Raw genomic sequence first — 12,225 nt, 5'->3', positions numbered from 1 at the left:
TGGTGACTGCCAAGATCTTAGGGGAGGAAGGGATGACAGGTCAGTGATCTGTGGGCACAGAACTTCAACTGAGGAAGACAGAAAAGGTCTAGAGATGGAGTTGATGATGCTCATTAACAATGTGAATTTACTTAGATCACAGAATGGTATAGTTAAACCTTAAATGTTAGGCTGGGAAGATGGCTCACTTGCCTTGAAGGTCTGAGGACCTGGGTTCAAATCCACAACACACACTTATGAGCTAGGCATGGTGGAGTGGATATCTGTTAGTTTAGTGTTCCTATGGCGAGATGGGAAGTAGAGAAAGAAGGATCTGCAGAAGCTCCTGAGCCAACTAGCCTTGTGTATGCAGCAGTGAACAATGCAGAAAGCCAAGGAATAATACCTGAGGTGTCTCTGACTTCCATATGAGCACTGTGACACATGCACACATGTGTGCACACACATGTATCACATACACACAAAATTAAAAGTTAACTGATAAATTTTATTGCATATTCTTAACTTCATTAAAAAGAGACAAAAATCATAGTGGCTATTATCCCCTTTTCTTATGTATGTATGTATGTATGTATGTATGTATGTATATGTGTATATGTGTATATATGTATATGTATATATATTTGCACTATAGAATAATGAAAAGGAAACTGATGTACTATTCATTTTGTTATATATAGTGTGTGAGAGAGACAATTTAATTTACAATATGGCCTCTGAGACTACAAAGTTCAACAGAAGAGAGAATGTTGGTGATTAGCTTGGCATTTCTTTCTTTCTTTTTTTTTTTTTTGTCTAAACCCACATGTTATTTATTGTAGATACAAACACGTAACCTCAATATGAGACGTCTAACTAAAGCAAGCACTTCCCATGCCACCAGCTCTTCTAAGGCTTAGGCTTAGGGTTGGCCCAGAATTCCTGATACATGGAGTAGCCCATACCAAGAGTCATGGCCCCCACAACAAAGCCCTGGGCTGCTACACGCATGTGGATCAAGTGAATGGACATCTTTGTATTTCCTCTGCTCTTCAGCTTGTACAACCCATAGGCAACAATCGCTGCAAAGCCCGCCATTCCAATGGGGACAAACAGTGTCTCCTTAGCTTTCCGAATAAACTTAGAACCCTGACCTTCATCGTATGAAGAGAGAGAAAGGTCTGTGTTGGTTGACATTGTGATTTCTTGAAGAGTCTTCCGAGACGCGGGGTCCCTTCCAGTCCTGCTGGTTTCTGGCCGCCACCCGAGTGCCTAGCTTGGCATTTTTTTTATGTTACATTTCACTAGACAAGCTAGCTAGCTGTTTCTAGAAAGGAAAGATAGCCGTGTCTCAAAGATTATAATGTGTAACGAGAAAGTTATAACTATTTTTACTATTTAACCCAAGTGGACAATGGTGTCCAGATCATCTAGTGAGAGCCAATGGTTTGACTTAAAAATTTCAGAATGTTGGATATAGAGACAAGACATTAATGTCTAGGTAGAAGCATACATATAGAACCAAATTAAGACAGTATTCAAAATAAAGATTCTAAAGGAAAACGTATATTTTGAGACTGAGTGACATGTAGGTCACATTAGCCTTGAACGTGCCATGAGCTGATTGATTCTAGTCCTGCAGCCTCTACCTCCCAGGTGCTGGGATTATAGGTTATGTGTCACATACCCAGTTGACAAGTGCTGGGACTGAACCAAATCTTTGTACGTGTTAGGCAAGCACTTTATACCAACTGAATTCCATCCTATGTTTTTAACCATTACACAAGAAACACAACTTTGCTTACTAGATTCTTTTTTTTTTGAAAACATTTTACAATTTAGGTCCTTTATTTTATGCGTTAGGCCATGAATTAGTATGGAATGGGCTTCAGCAGCTCAGCTCCTTCCTGTCGGCTCCCATGAAGGGTGCTTCTCTGGGTAGAGCATCCTGGTGCTGCAGCTGAACCCAGGTTCCCGTCTCTGGCTCCCTCTTTCTTCAGATCGTTCTCCTTCACTTGCTTCAGGAAGCTGTCTCTGCTCTTAGAATGCATGATGTGCTCAGTCCACACATCAGTTCTCTTGCAAGAATCTTGCCCTTAACTTCCTTCTTTACACTGATGCCCACGACATGCTGGTGGCATTATAGAGTCTTCCAGGTTTGCCGTGGTAACACTTATGGGACATTTCTTTATAAACACTGCCCATTCCCTTGATGTCTACAATATCACCCTTCTTGTAGATTCACATGGATGTGGCCAAAGGAACAACTTTATGTTTCTGGAAAAGCCAAGAGAACATAGAGCCAGTGCCCCTTCTCCTGCCCGTTGTGTTTGTCATTTTGGCAAGTTACTGGAAGATGGCCTCCATGGCCAAAAGAAAAATTGTTTTTTTCTTAATTCAGAAAAAATGTCCTGCATATGGAAAAATAATAACAAAATAAGTAATAACTATTAGCAATTCTTGTCACTAAGAGTAGGCAAAACAAACAAAGAAAAAATGTCAAATAAGCTACCAATTTTAACAATACTTAAGTGATAAAACACTTGGAAGCTATAAGTAGAGATCCCCAGCAGGGCCGCTGCCACTCCTCTTTTCAGAGGTGTATGACAGTTAATTTTCATGATGGTTAATTTTCACGGTAGTGTTGATGGCTTGTACAATCGCCATGGAAACTCACATCTAGGTGTGGGTAGGAGGAGGTTTCTAGAAACAGTTAACCTAGGATGAAAGACCAACTCTGAATGTCGGCGGTGCCATCCCATGAGCTAGAGTTTGAGACAGAATACCACGGGAACCATTTGTCTCTGCAGAAGCAGTGTGGCTAGCTGCCTCTCATTACCGCCACCGGGCCTTCCCTACCACAACAATCTGTATCCCCTCAAACTGTAAGCCAAATCAAGTCTTTCCTCAGGCTGCTTTTGCCAGATATTTTGTCACTGGCAGCCTCTTTCATGTTCATGATTTTGCTGTATGTCCTTTCAATCACTATTTCTGATACTTTAGAGATATGTGTATGCATTCATAAAAATATATTATTTTTCATGTTTCTAACATTCATATGAATATGTGCATGTTAATTGTATGTCTTCGTTTGCACTTTCAAATAACTATAAACATATTTTTAAGGATAGTTCATGTTACAATTAATATTCCTAAACCTGTTATTCTCAACAGAAGTCAGTTTTACTTCTTCCAGGGATACTGGAAATGCCTAGAGGTTTGTTTGTTTGGTTTTGGTTTTTCTTTTAGATAAGGTCTTGCTATATAGCCCAGGCTAGCCTCTACCTTGAACTCCTCCTGCTTTTGCCTCTTCTGGGTGTGGGTCGCCATATCTGGCTTGGAGATAGTTTGTTTCAGGGAGGTGCTATTCATGTCTATTCGATAGAAGTCGAGAATGCTGTTAAACATCCAACAAAAAGCCCCACATGGAAGAAGTGTCAAAGAGTTATCTGACCTCACATGTCAATAGTGTCAAGGTTCAGAATTTCTGATCATAACTAGTAATTCCTCAAGCATGGTCATGACCATCAGCAGGAGTACAGTCCCTTGGGAACTTCTTAAAATATAAATAGTTAGGCAAACCTCAAAATGAATCAGTAAGGGAGTACTGTTAATCTACCATATGTCTGGTATTACCTCATTATTCTGATACAGGAAATTCTATTAACCTGATTACATCGTAATAGAGGCAACTAGAAGACATGACTTAAGAGTAGAATAAGACAGCCAAGGGAGGAATCCTTGGATGGGCAAGATTGAGTGGTGCTCACCAGGGAGGATTAGTTTGACAAGACAAGTGGGCCTAGAGCAGGGAGAGAGAAGACAAACATTTTTGTGGGCCTCAATTTACTTTATGGAAATGGGTGAACTCAAAGATCAGTATGAAAAAAGGCAAGCAGGGGTCTAGGAGAACTCAGAAACTTCTCAAGGTGAGGGGAAAGAAGAACAGACACTCTGGTAAGGGCAGAAACTCAGAAGGGAGGGAGCCAGACTCTGGGAGTACCCACCAGAACCCTTGCAGCAGCGTAGATGCCCAGATAACTTCCAGAACCCCACAAGGATGTATGATTGGCAAGAGAAAAAAGATCATGAGACTGGAGAGATAGGTGTAGGTAGGTATGGCGTGGTCAGGTAGAGTGGTAGACAGTAAATAAAAGAGTTAAAGACAGAACAAGCACTAGAAGAGAATCTAGAAGGTTCGGGGCTTTTTGTTTTAGAGCAGGTTTCAGTGAAGACATCAGAGAGTAAAGATTGGTTTTAATAAGGTTGTCTCATATTTCTTGAAGTTAATTCCTGTAGCTTTTGAGTTTTGGTTGCAAAATTATGTCTCATACATAGGGAGGATATTAAAAAGGTTAAGATTGGCCAGGCATGGTGGTGTATACCTTTAATCCTCAAGCATTTGGTAGGCAGAGGCAGAGGGCAGAGGGCAGAGGGCAGAGGCAGAGGCAGTTTTGAAGTTTTGACAACATATGTGTAGTTTGTTGACATTTTAGCATCGCTGTAGCATAGGCCTATTATATTTAATATTAAAATAAAAGCCACATAGTCCCTGTTGAGTTTCTCAGAAGGAAGTGGGGGAAGGTTAGAGGGGGAAATAGGAGAGAAAGAAACTTAGGATCCCAGGAGGAAAGCTCACATACTGACTCCTCCTGTGGGCCATGTGGGTAAGCTAGAAAGAAGACAGACAAGGGAATGAGTGACTTTAGACAGTGCAGGCCTTTACTGAGGGAAAAGACCTGTTGTTTTAAGCTTTAAGTTTAGGCCGTTACTTGACGAATGTGATGCTCATGCTCAGGCAACTGACAACAGCTGCTAGAGGTGCATTGTTGTTACGAAGGCAGAGTGTGGACACACAAAACATAGCAATATAAAGCCAGAGTATCCTAAAGCGCCCCAAATGTGTCTGATACAAAAGGAATAAAGGAGACAGAAAATCAGAGAAATGGGAGAATGGGCTTGAGCTCTGCCTGTCCTGGAACTCCCTTTGGAGAACTCACGGAGCTCCTCCTGCCCCTGCCTTGCCTCTGCCTCCCCAGTGTTGGAATCAAAGGTGTGAGCCACCATGATCCTTACTGGGAGTTAATTCTTGATGAAGGAGCTTAACTCAAGCCAGGAGAATGGATAGCATTACAAAAGAGAAAAGGTGTTTATATGTTTGGAATTTCAAAAGCTAACATTACTTCTGGCAGCTTCATGTGCACATCCTTGCAGCCTGGTTGTCCCGGGAGCAGGATTCATGTCTGCTCTCCTGCATCTGTACAGCCCCTTTTATAGTGGGTCAGGCCTACCTGGCTGTTGCCAGGTAACTGTGGGGTGGAGCTTAGATAGAATGCTAACACCTCTTACTGAGAACAGCTAGCCAGCTTACTCCTCTGCTCTTGCTTTGTATAAAAAATGTGCTGAGTTTCTGGTTAGTTTTGTTTTTCTGGCTTTTTGAGACCGGATTTCCTCTGTGTAGCCCTGGCTATGGTGGAACTCATTCTGTAGACCAGGCTACCAGCCTCGAACTGACAGAGATCTTCTGCCTCTGCCTCCTGGAGTCGTGGGTAAAGGCATGGACCACACTGAGCAGGGTTGTTATTAGTACATTTCCTTCAGAGTGCACAGCCCACCTGACTCACTCTCTCTCTCTCTCTCTCTCTCTCTCTCTCTCTCTCTCTCTCTCTCTCTCTTGTTTCTTTATGTCCCCGTTGTCCCAGTCAGGACAGTCCCAACACTGTGCAGGCTGTGGCAATTATCTACTATACAAATCCTTCATGAAGAATTCCTAGCCAGGCAGGGTCAGAAATACCTCATACTCTAGTGATCTAGGACCTTCTGTTAGGTCCCATCTCCCAAAGGTTTCACTACCTTCCAATACCAGGGCCAAGCCCTGGGGACTCAGCCTTTAACTACAATGGATGTTTAGAGAACATAAATTCATAGCAACCACTCAGTCTGCAAGCCTCACTCACACTTCCTATCAGCTGTCTCCATGATATTTCATTTTATTTTCTGGCCCAGAATTTCATCCAGAATACATGTTGCATTTAGTCATCTCCCAGTCTGGGAGAATCCTCAAAGTCTTTCTCTCTTTTTCTTGTCCTCTAATTTACATGAAGTCCAGATCCCACATTCTGTCGGTGACCCTTAGCCTGCGGCTCACGTTTCCTGACACATGGTCAGAATCAAGTCCTGCTTCCTTGATAGAGCGTAGAAGTGAAGCTGTACCCTTGTTAGTGCAGCATACCAGGAAGCGAGGCATGCCAGGAAGCACTGTGTTACCCCATCTCTTCAATCTCCTTCATCCCGCCCTCCCTGCCAGGCTGATCCCCTGGGAAGTCATTGTTTTCTCTTTTTTATTTACTTCCTTATGAAACATTTTGTTATATTTATTCATTTTGTGAGTATGCATATGTGTTGTGGTGTACATGGGGGAGGTTAGAGGACAACTTACAGAAAGAAGTCCGGTCTCTCTTTCCAGCAACTTTGAAGAGCTCTAGTAGGCCCAGCATGGTAAACTTGGCTCTGACAGGCCTTACCCTATTCCCTCTGCCTTGCTAAAAATCCATTAGATTACATCCCTAAATCTAGCCACCAAGGTCTATCTCTGTATTTTGGGGACTGACTACCAAAGTCCAGCTATCAAAGTATTGAGGTCCAGAAATCAAAAATCCCCTTGTGGCTGCCCTAATTAACACGTCTAACCAAAATTAAGCACCTCATCCTAACTCGGTTTCCCCTACTACCTTTATAAACTGTCATTTGCCTATGGGCCATGTCTGTCTCCTCTCTATCCGGAGGCAGTCCTTTGTCCCTCTTGGACTAATACCCTTCCTCCCCTCATCTCTTGTTCCTTTTCCTTCATCCTCTATCATTGTCTCTTGTCTTTGTCTCTTATTCACTGCCCTTTGTCCTTCTGGGGCAGATAAGTCTTTGTTCTGAGAACTTGGTCTTGGTGTGTTTTGTGTGGATAGCCATCCTGCAAAGTTGATTCCAGGGATGGAGCTCAGATATCTAGTTGTGGCAGCAAGAACCTGAAGCCATCTTGCAGACCCCCCTTTTTAAATTGATTAGCATTTTGTGGAGGGTGGGAGTTTGAATGAGAAATGTCCTCCACAGGCTCATGTATTTGAACACTTGGTCCCCAACTGGTGCTTCTGTTTGGGAGATATGGGACGTTTAGGTGGCCCAACTTCTAGTTCTAGGGGTGACAAACTTCTAGTTCTCACTCTTGGGTTCCTGTCTGATGGACTGCAATTAGTTGGGTCTCTAATCCTACTGAATATATATACATAAACACACATATGTATATGTATATGTATATATATATATATTCAGTAATCCCTCTCTGGAACTATTAGCCAAAATAAGATCTTCCTTCTGCAAGTTGCACTAGTTCATGGTATTTTATCACAGCAACAGAAAAGCAACTAATAAACTGAGTGATATTCTAAGGTTATATTAGTATCTGATATAAGTATCCAATATATAATAGTAACTATAGGAGTTATATTAGCAACCAATACATTGAGTGATATTCTAAGATTATATTAGTATCTAATATAATATAGCATAAGTATCTAATATTATATATGTTTCTAATATATTAGTATCTAATACAATATAAACATTTAATATATAATAACTATAGAAGGTTATATTAGTAACTAACACATTGAGTCTAAGGTTATATTAGTATCTTGTTCAAACTTCTACCTTAACAGCATTAGCATCTAACCAGATTAAACAGCACTGGAATGATTGCTGATGTGATTTTCTACCTCCTTCACTCTTTCTGTTAGGTTGATGCAGAACATGATTGCATTTCTTTGAATTTTTAAAATTTGCTGTTTGATATTGTAATACAATTTAAAATAATTAAATATTAAATAATTAAAGTTAAATTAAGCTATGCTACATATTTTTATTAAATTATTTACGTATTTGTGAATGCGGGTGTGTATGTGTGAGCATGTTATGACATGTGGAAGTCAGAACAATATTCAGGAGTTTGATCTCTCCTTCCACCATGTAGGTTCCAAGGATGGAGCTCAGGTCACCAGGCCTGGAAGCAAGTGCTTTTACCCACAGAGCTGTCCTGTTTGCTCTTATGCATCACCTTAATGTGCATCTCTTATTTTATAGGTTTTGCTAATTACACATTACTTGCTTGTTTTTTTTTTAAACTTTTATTATTGTAGTGTGTGTGCACACATGCCACAGTATATGTGTAAGGGTAGGGGCAACATTCCAGTGTCAGTTCTCTCCTTCAACAATGGGCCATCAATCTTTGCGTCATGTGCCCATTCTTGTTGAGTCATTTCTCTGGCCTTATTTATTTTATGTGTTTTTTTTTTGTTTGTTTGTTTGTTTTTTGACTGTGGAAATGATGTTATAGAAATCTGATCCATTTTCCAGTTCAAAATGGGTTGTAAAGAAGTGAGATAACTTACCACATCAAAAGTGCATTTGGCCCAAGAACTATTACCAGTGCAGAGAGCAGGAGACGAGAGCCTCCTATGGTAGCTGTCGGTGGTGCTCACTTGGGCAGCACATATACTAAAATTGGAACGATACAGAGAAGATTAGCATGGCCCCTGTGCAAGGATGACACGCAAATTCGTGAAGCATTCCATATTTTTCTCAAAGAAGAAGAGTGAACCAGAATATGAGGAAGAAGAGGAGGAAGATGAAGAGAAAGCAAGATGAGGCTGAAGAATAAGTGGCTGTCCTGAAGTGTGGAGTATGTGTGCTCAGGCGATTATTTTGCTAAGAATGTGAAATTCAAGTGCAGCTCAACATTAGCTTCAGTATAAAAACTGAGCAGATTTTTGTGTAGCTGATGAGATTCTTTGTAGAGAAAATACTTTTAAAAAAGGCTTTGTAGCTTTTTCAGGGGCTACAACGTACAGTTAGATTTAAAGCTTTTGATGCTGAATGTTTCTAAATATTTAATGATTTCTTTAATTTCTTATGGTAGCAAAAACAACTTCATAGGAATTTGTATTACTAGTAAAAATTTTTTTTGAGACAAAATAAAAAAATTTTTTTAGGATGTTGCATTTTTTTGTTTTGTTTTGTTTTTTTTAAATTTGTAATAAAATGTATATGAAGAAGAAGAAGAAGAAGAAGAAGAAGAAGAAGAAGAAGAAGAAGAAGAAGAAGAAGAAGAAGAAGAGGAGGTCAGTGACCAATTGTGAGTCATTATCAAAGCTAACTCTGTTACAAGTACAGGCAAAATTGTCAAAAACAAACAAACAAAACAACAGCTTAGACACAGCCATCAGGCGTTTGAGGCAAACTAGAAGGTAAAAACGCTTGTTAAGTGTGTGCCTCATGAACTGACTGGAAACAATTGTTGCTTTTTTTAAATTTTAACTGTCATTTACATTTATCCTATGGGATAAACAATTTCTGCATTGGCTTCTGATGTGCCATGAAAATTGTATTGTATATCAAAACCTGCAATGACCAGCTCAGCCGTCAGACTGGCAAGCAGCGCCAAAGTATTTCCTAAAACCAAACTTGGACAAAAAAAAAAAAAAAAAAAGAAAAAAAAATCACAGTTGCTGTTTGGTGATGTGGTTTGAATGAGAAGTGTCTCTCACAGGCACATGTGCTTGGCCTCTCGTTTCCCTGTTGGTGGTGCTCTTGGGGGAGGTTGTATAACTTTCAGGAGGTGCAGTCGTGCGCAACCTAGCCCCACTTCCGGTTTGCCCACCCCATTTCCTGTGTGAGGCAGTAAGGATCCTCACCTCCCTGTTCCTGCTGCCTACGGCTATGCCTTGCTTGCCAGGGTGGACTCTTATCCCTCTGAAATTGTAAGCCAAAATAAATGCTTTTGTCTATAAGTATCTTTTTGGTTATGGTATTTTGTCATAGCAACGACATCAACAGCTGACAAAGGCGGTCTGCGCTGCTTTCTGAATCCTTGCATTTCTGAAGCATTTCTACTGAGAAGTATGGTCAGAAGATGGATGAGGCACACTGAAAACTGCAGCATCTGCAGTCTCCACTGGTCAGTAAAAAGGGTCCAATTCTTCTCCATGACAATGCCTGACCCCGTGAGAACAAACAACGCTTCAGAAGTTGGATGGCCCGTGCTGTGAAGTTCTATTCACTACATTCACCCGACCTTCTAAGTGACTAATATGCTTTCAAGTATCTCGACTTTTCGCAGGGACAATGCTTCCACAACCATCAGGATGCAGAAATGCTCTGTGGGAGTTCACTCCATCTCGAAGCACAGATTTTTTTACTCTACAGGATATACTTAATTATCTGTCAAAAAAGTGTTGATTGTAAGGGTTCCTATTTTGATTAATAAGGATGAGTTTGGGGTGAGTTATAATGATTTCAAAATCCATGGTCTAATAACTCAATTACTTTTCACTGAACTAATATGTTTATTATCATTTATCATCCTGTTGTAAGGAAGGGGCTTCTTTTATTTGTTATATATATGAACTCATGGATTTCTGGATCTTTTTGGAAGCAGGGTCTTGCTGTGTTGCCCAGGGTGGTCTTGAGCTTAAGTGATACCTCGGCTTCATTACATACATGCACCACTATACCTAGATTTTCATCTCATTTTGGTTTTTGGTGTTAAAATATGCTTTGTAGTATTCAAGTTTATCGAATAGGAACCCCTTCAAGATGGCTCCTATTTCTTCCTGGTAGGTGTCTTGGTTTCTTTTCCTGTTGCTATGATAAAAATATCCTGCCAAAAGCAACTTAAGGGAGAAAGGGTTTAGCTTAGGTTACAGTGTGGGGAAGTCAAGGCTCAGCTGCTGGTCACATCACATCCCTGTCAGAGGAACAGGGCGATGCATGCTTCATGCTGGTGCCGAGCTTGCTTCCTCACTCATACCTGGCACAGGATCTTCTGTCCATACAACACCATAGAATGGCAAACCTTCCCACCTCGGTTGACGTAACCAAAACAATCTTCACAGGCACACTTAGGAGCTATCTCCCAGATAACTCTAGATTTTTGTCAAGTTGACAATTAACATTGACCACCCCAGCACATTTCTGTTATTCTGAATACTTCCTAATTTTTTGGATTGGAAGTATTTAGTTTGAATACAACAGGTTTATCTTATTCTTCCCAAGTGCCAGCCCAAAGGCATCTGTTTCTCCAGCAAACCCTAAGTTCTTTATTAGTGGAGTGCATTATTTAGAAACCAAACCCTGGAGACCTAAATTCCTCATTGTACTAGAGAAGAGCACTATAGTGTGCTTTTAGTTTTCTTAGTGGATAGTAGCGTATGCATGTGTGCATGTACATACACGCCTATCACTATCTTTCAAATATGTCTACACCTGCATGAAAACATGAGTTGATATTTAATCCCTACAACTCTTAGTACCTTGGGCTTCTTTCTAGTGTTCCCTCCTTCCATTTTGGTAAGTACTTTCTCCAATGTATCTTCTTATTCACTCATTAATTTATTTGTTCAGTGTACCCAATCCCCAGCACACAGGGCATCAAAGTTAGGGGTTTATTGGTGTGAAGAGACACAATGACCACAGCAACTCTTATAAAGAAAAACATTTAATTGGGGCTGGCTCACAGTTTAAAGGTTTAGTCCATATTGTCATGATGGGAAACAGGCAGACATAGTGGTGGATCTACAGGCAGCAGGAAATGACAGTGACTTGACACAGGCCAGACTTGAGATTCTGAGACCTTAAAGCCCACCCTTTAGTGACCACAAGGCCACATTTTCCAATAGTGCCACTCCCTATGGACCTATGGGGGTCATTTTTATTCAAACCACCACACAGGGTATGCCCTGTGCCTTGCCAGTTCCATTTGCATCAACGGTAGTATCTTTCATTTTTGTTGATATGCCTCTGCATAGCTAATCTATTTTTTACTTCATGGTATCCTAACATTCTTGAATGCCACCAGGCATGTGGACATTGTTCCTGAAAGAAGGAGCTATTATATCGTATTTCAGATGGTTCCATTTTCCATCATATAGAAATCCTGTATGCACTGCAGGAGACTTAACATCCCTGTTCTCCATCATTAACTACCAGGTGTGTTCCCAGTTCCGGTGACAATGAAAATTACTCCTACATATTTCTGAATTCTGCCATGGTACTGAAATTGTGATCCTTTAAGCAGAAGCTTCAGTGACATCTGGGAACTTGTCAGAAATTCAAAAGGTAGGCTCATCCCAAACTTATGAGAACCAGAAACTACATTTTAACAAGATCTCAGGTGATTTCTGGATGCACTAAAGTTTGAGA

At 40.7% G+C, this 12,225-nt stretch overlaps 1 non-coding gene and 1 pseudogene across 1 annotated transcript; one reads left to right on the top strand and one right to left on the bottom strand.

The window, feature by feature from the left end:
* Gm9790 (predicted gene 9790) lies at positions 790 to 1,251 on the bottom strand (annotated as a pseudogene).
* Positions 8,500 to 8,606, top strand: Gm26204. The gene has a single exon (XR_003954707.1). It is a non-coding gene; the product is annotated as a U6 spliceosomal RNA (small nuclear RNA).
* Positions 8,607 to 12,225: the final 3,619 nt, after the last annotated feature.

The sequence above is a fragment of the Mus musculus genome, chromosome 3, assembly GCF_000001635.26.
Source record: "Mus musculus strain C57BL/6J chromosome 3, GRCm38.p6 C57BL/6J".
Classification (NCBI taxonomy): domain Eukaryota; kingdom Metazoa; phylum Chordata; class Mammalia; order Rodentia; family Muridae; genus Mus; species Mus musculus.
This window is presented reverse-complemented; position numbering and strand designations above follow the sequence as displayed.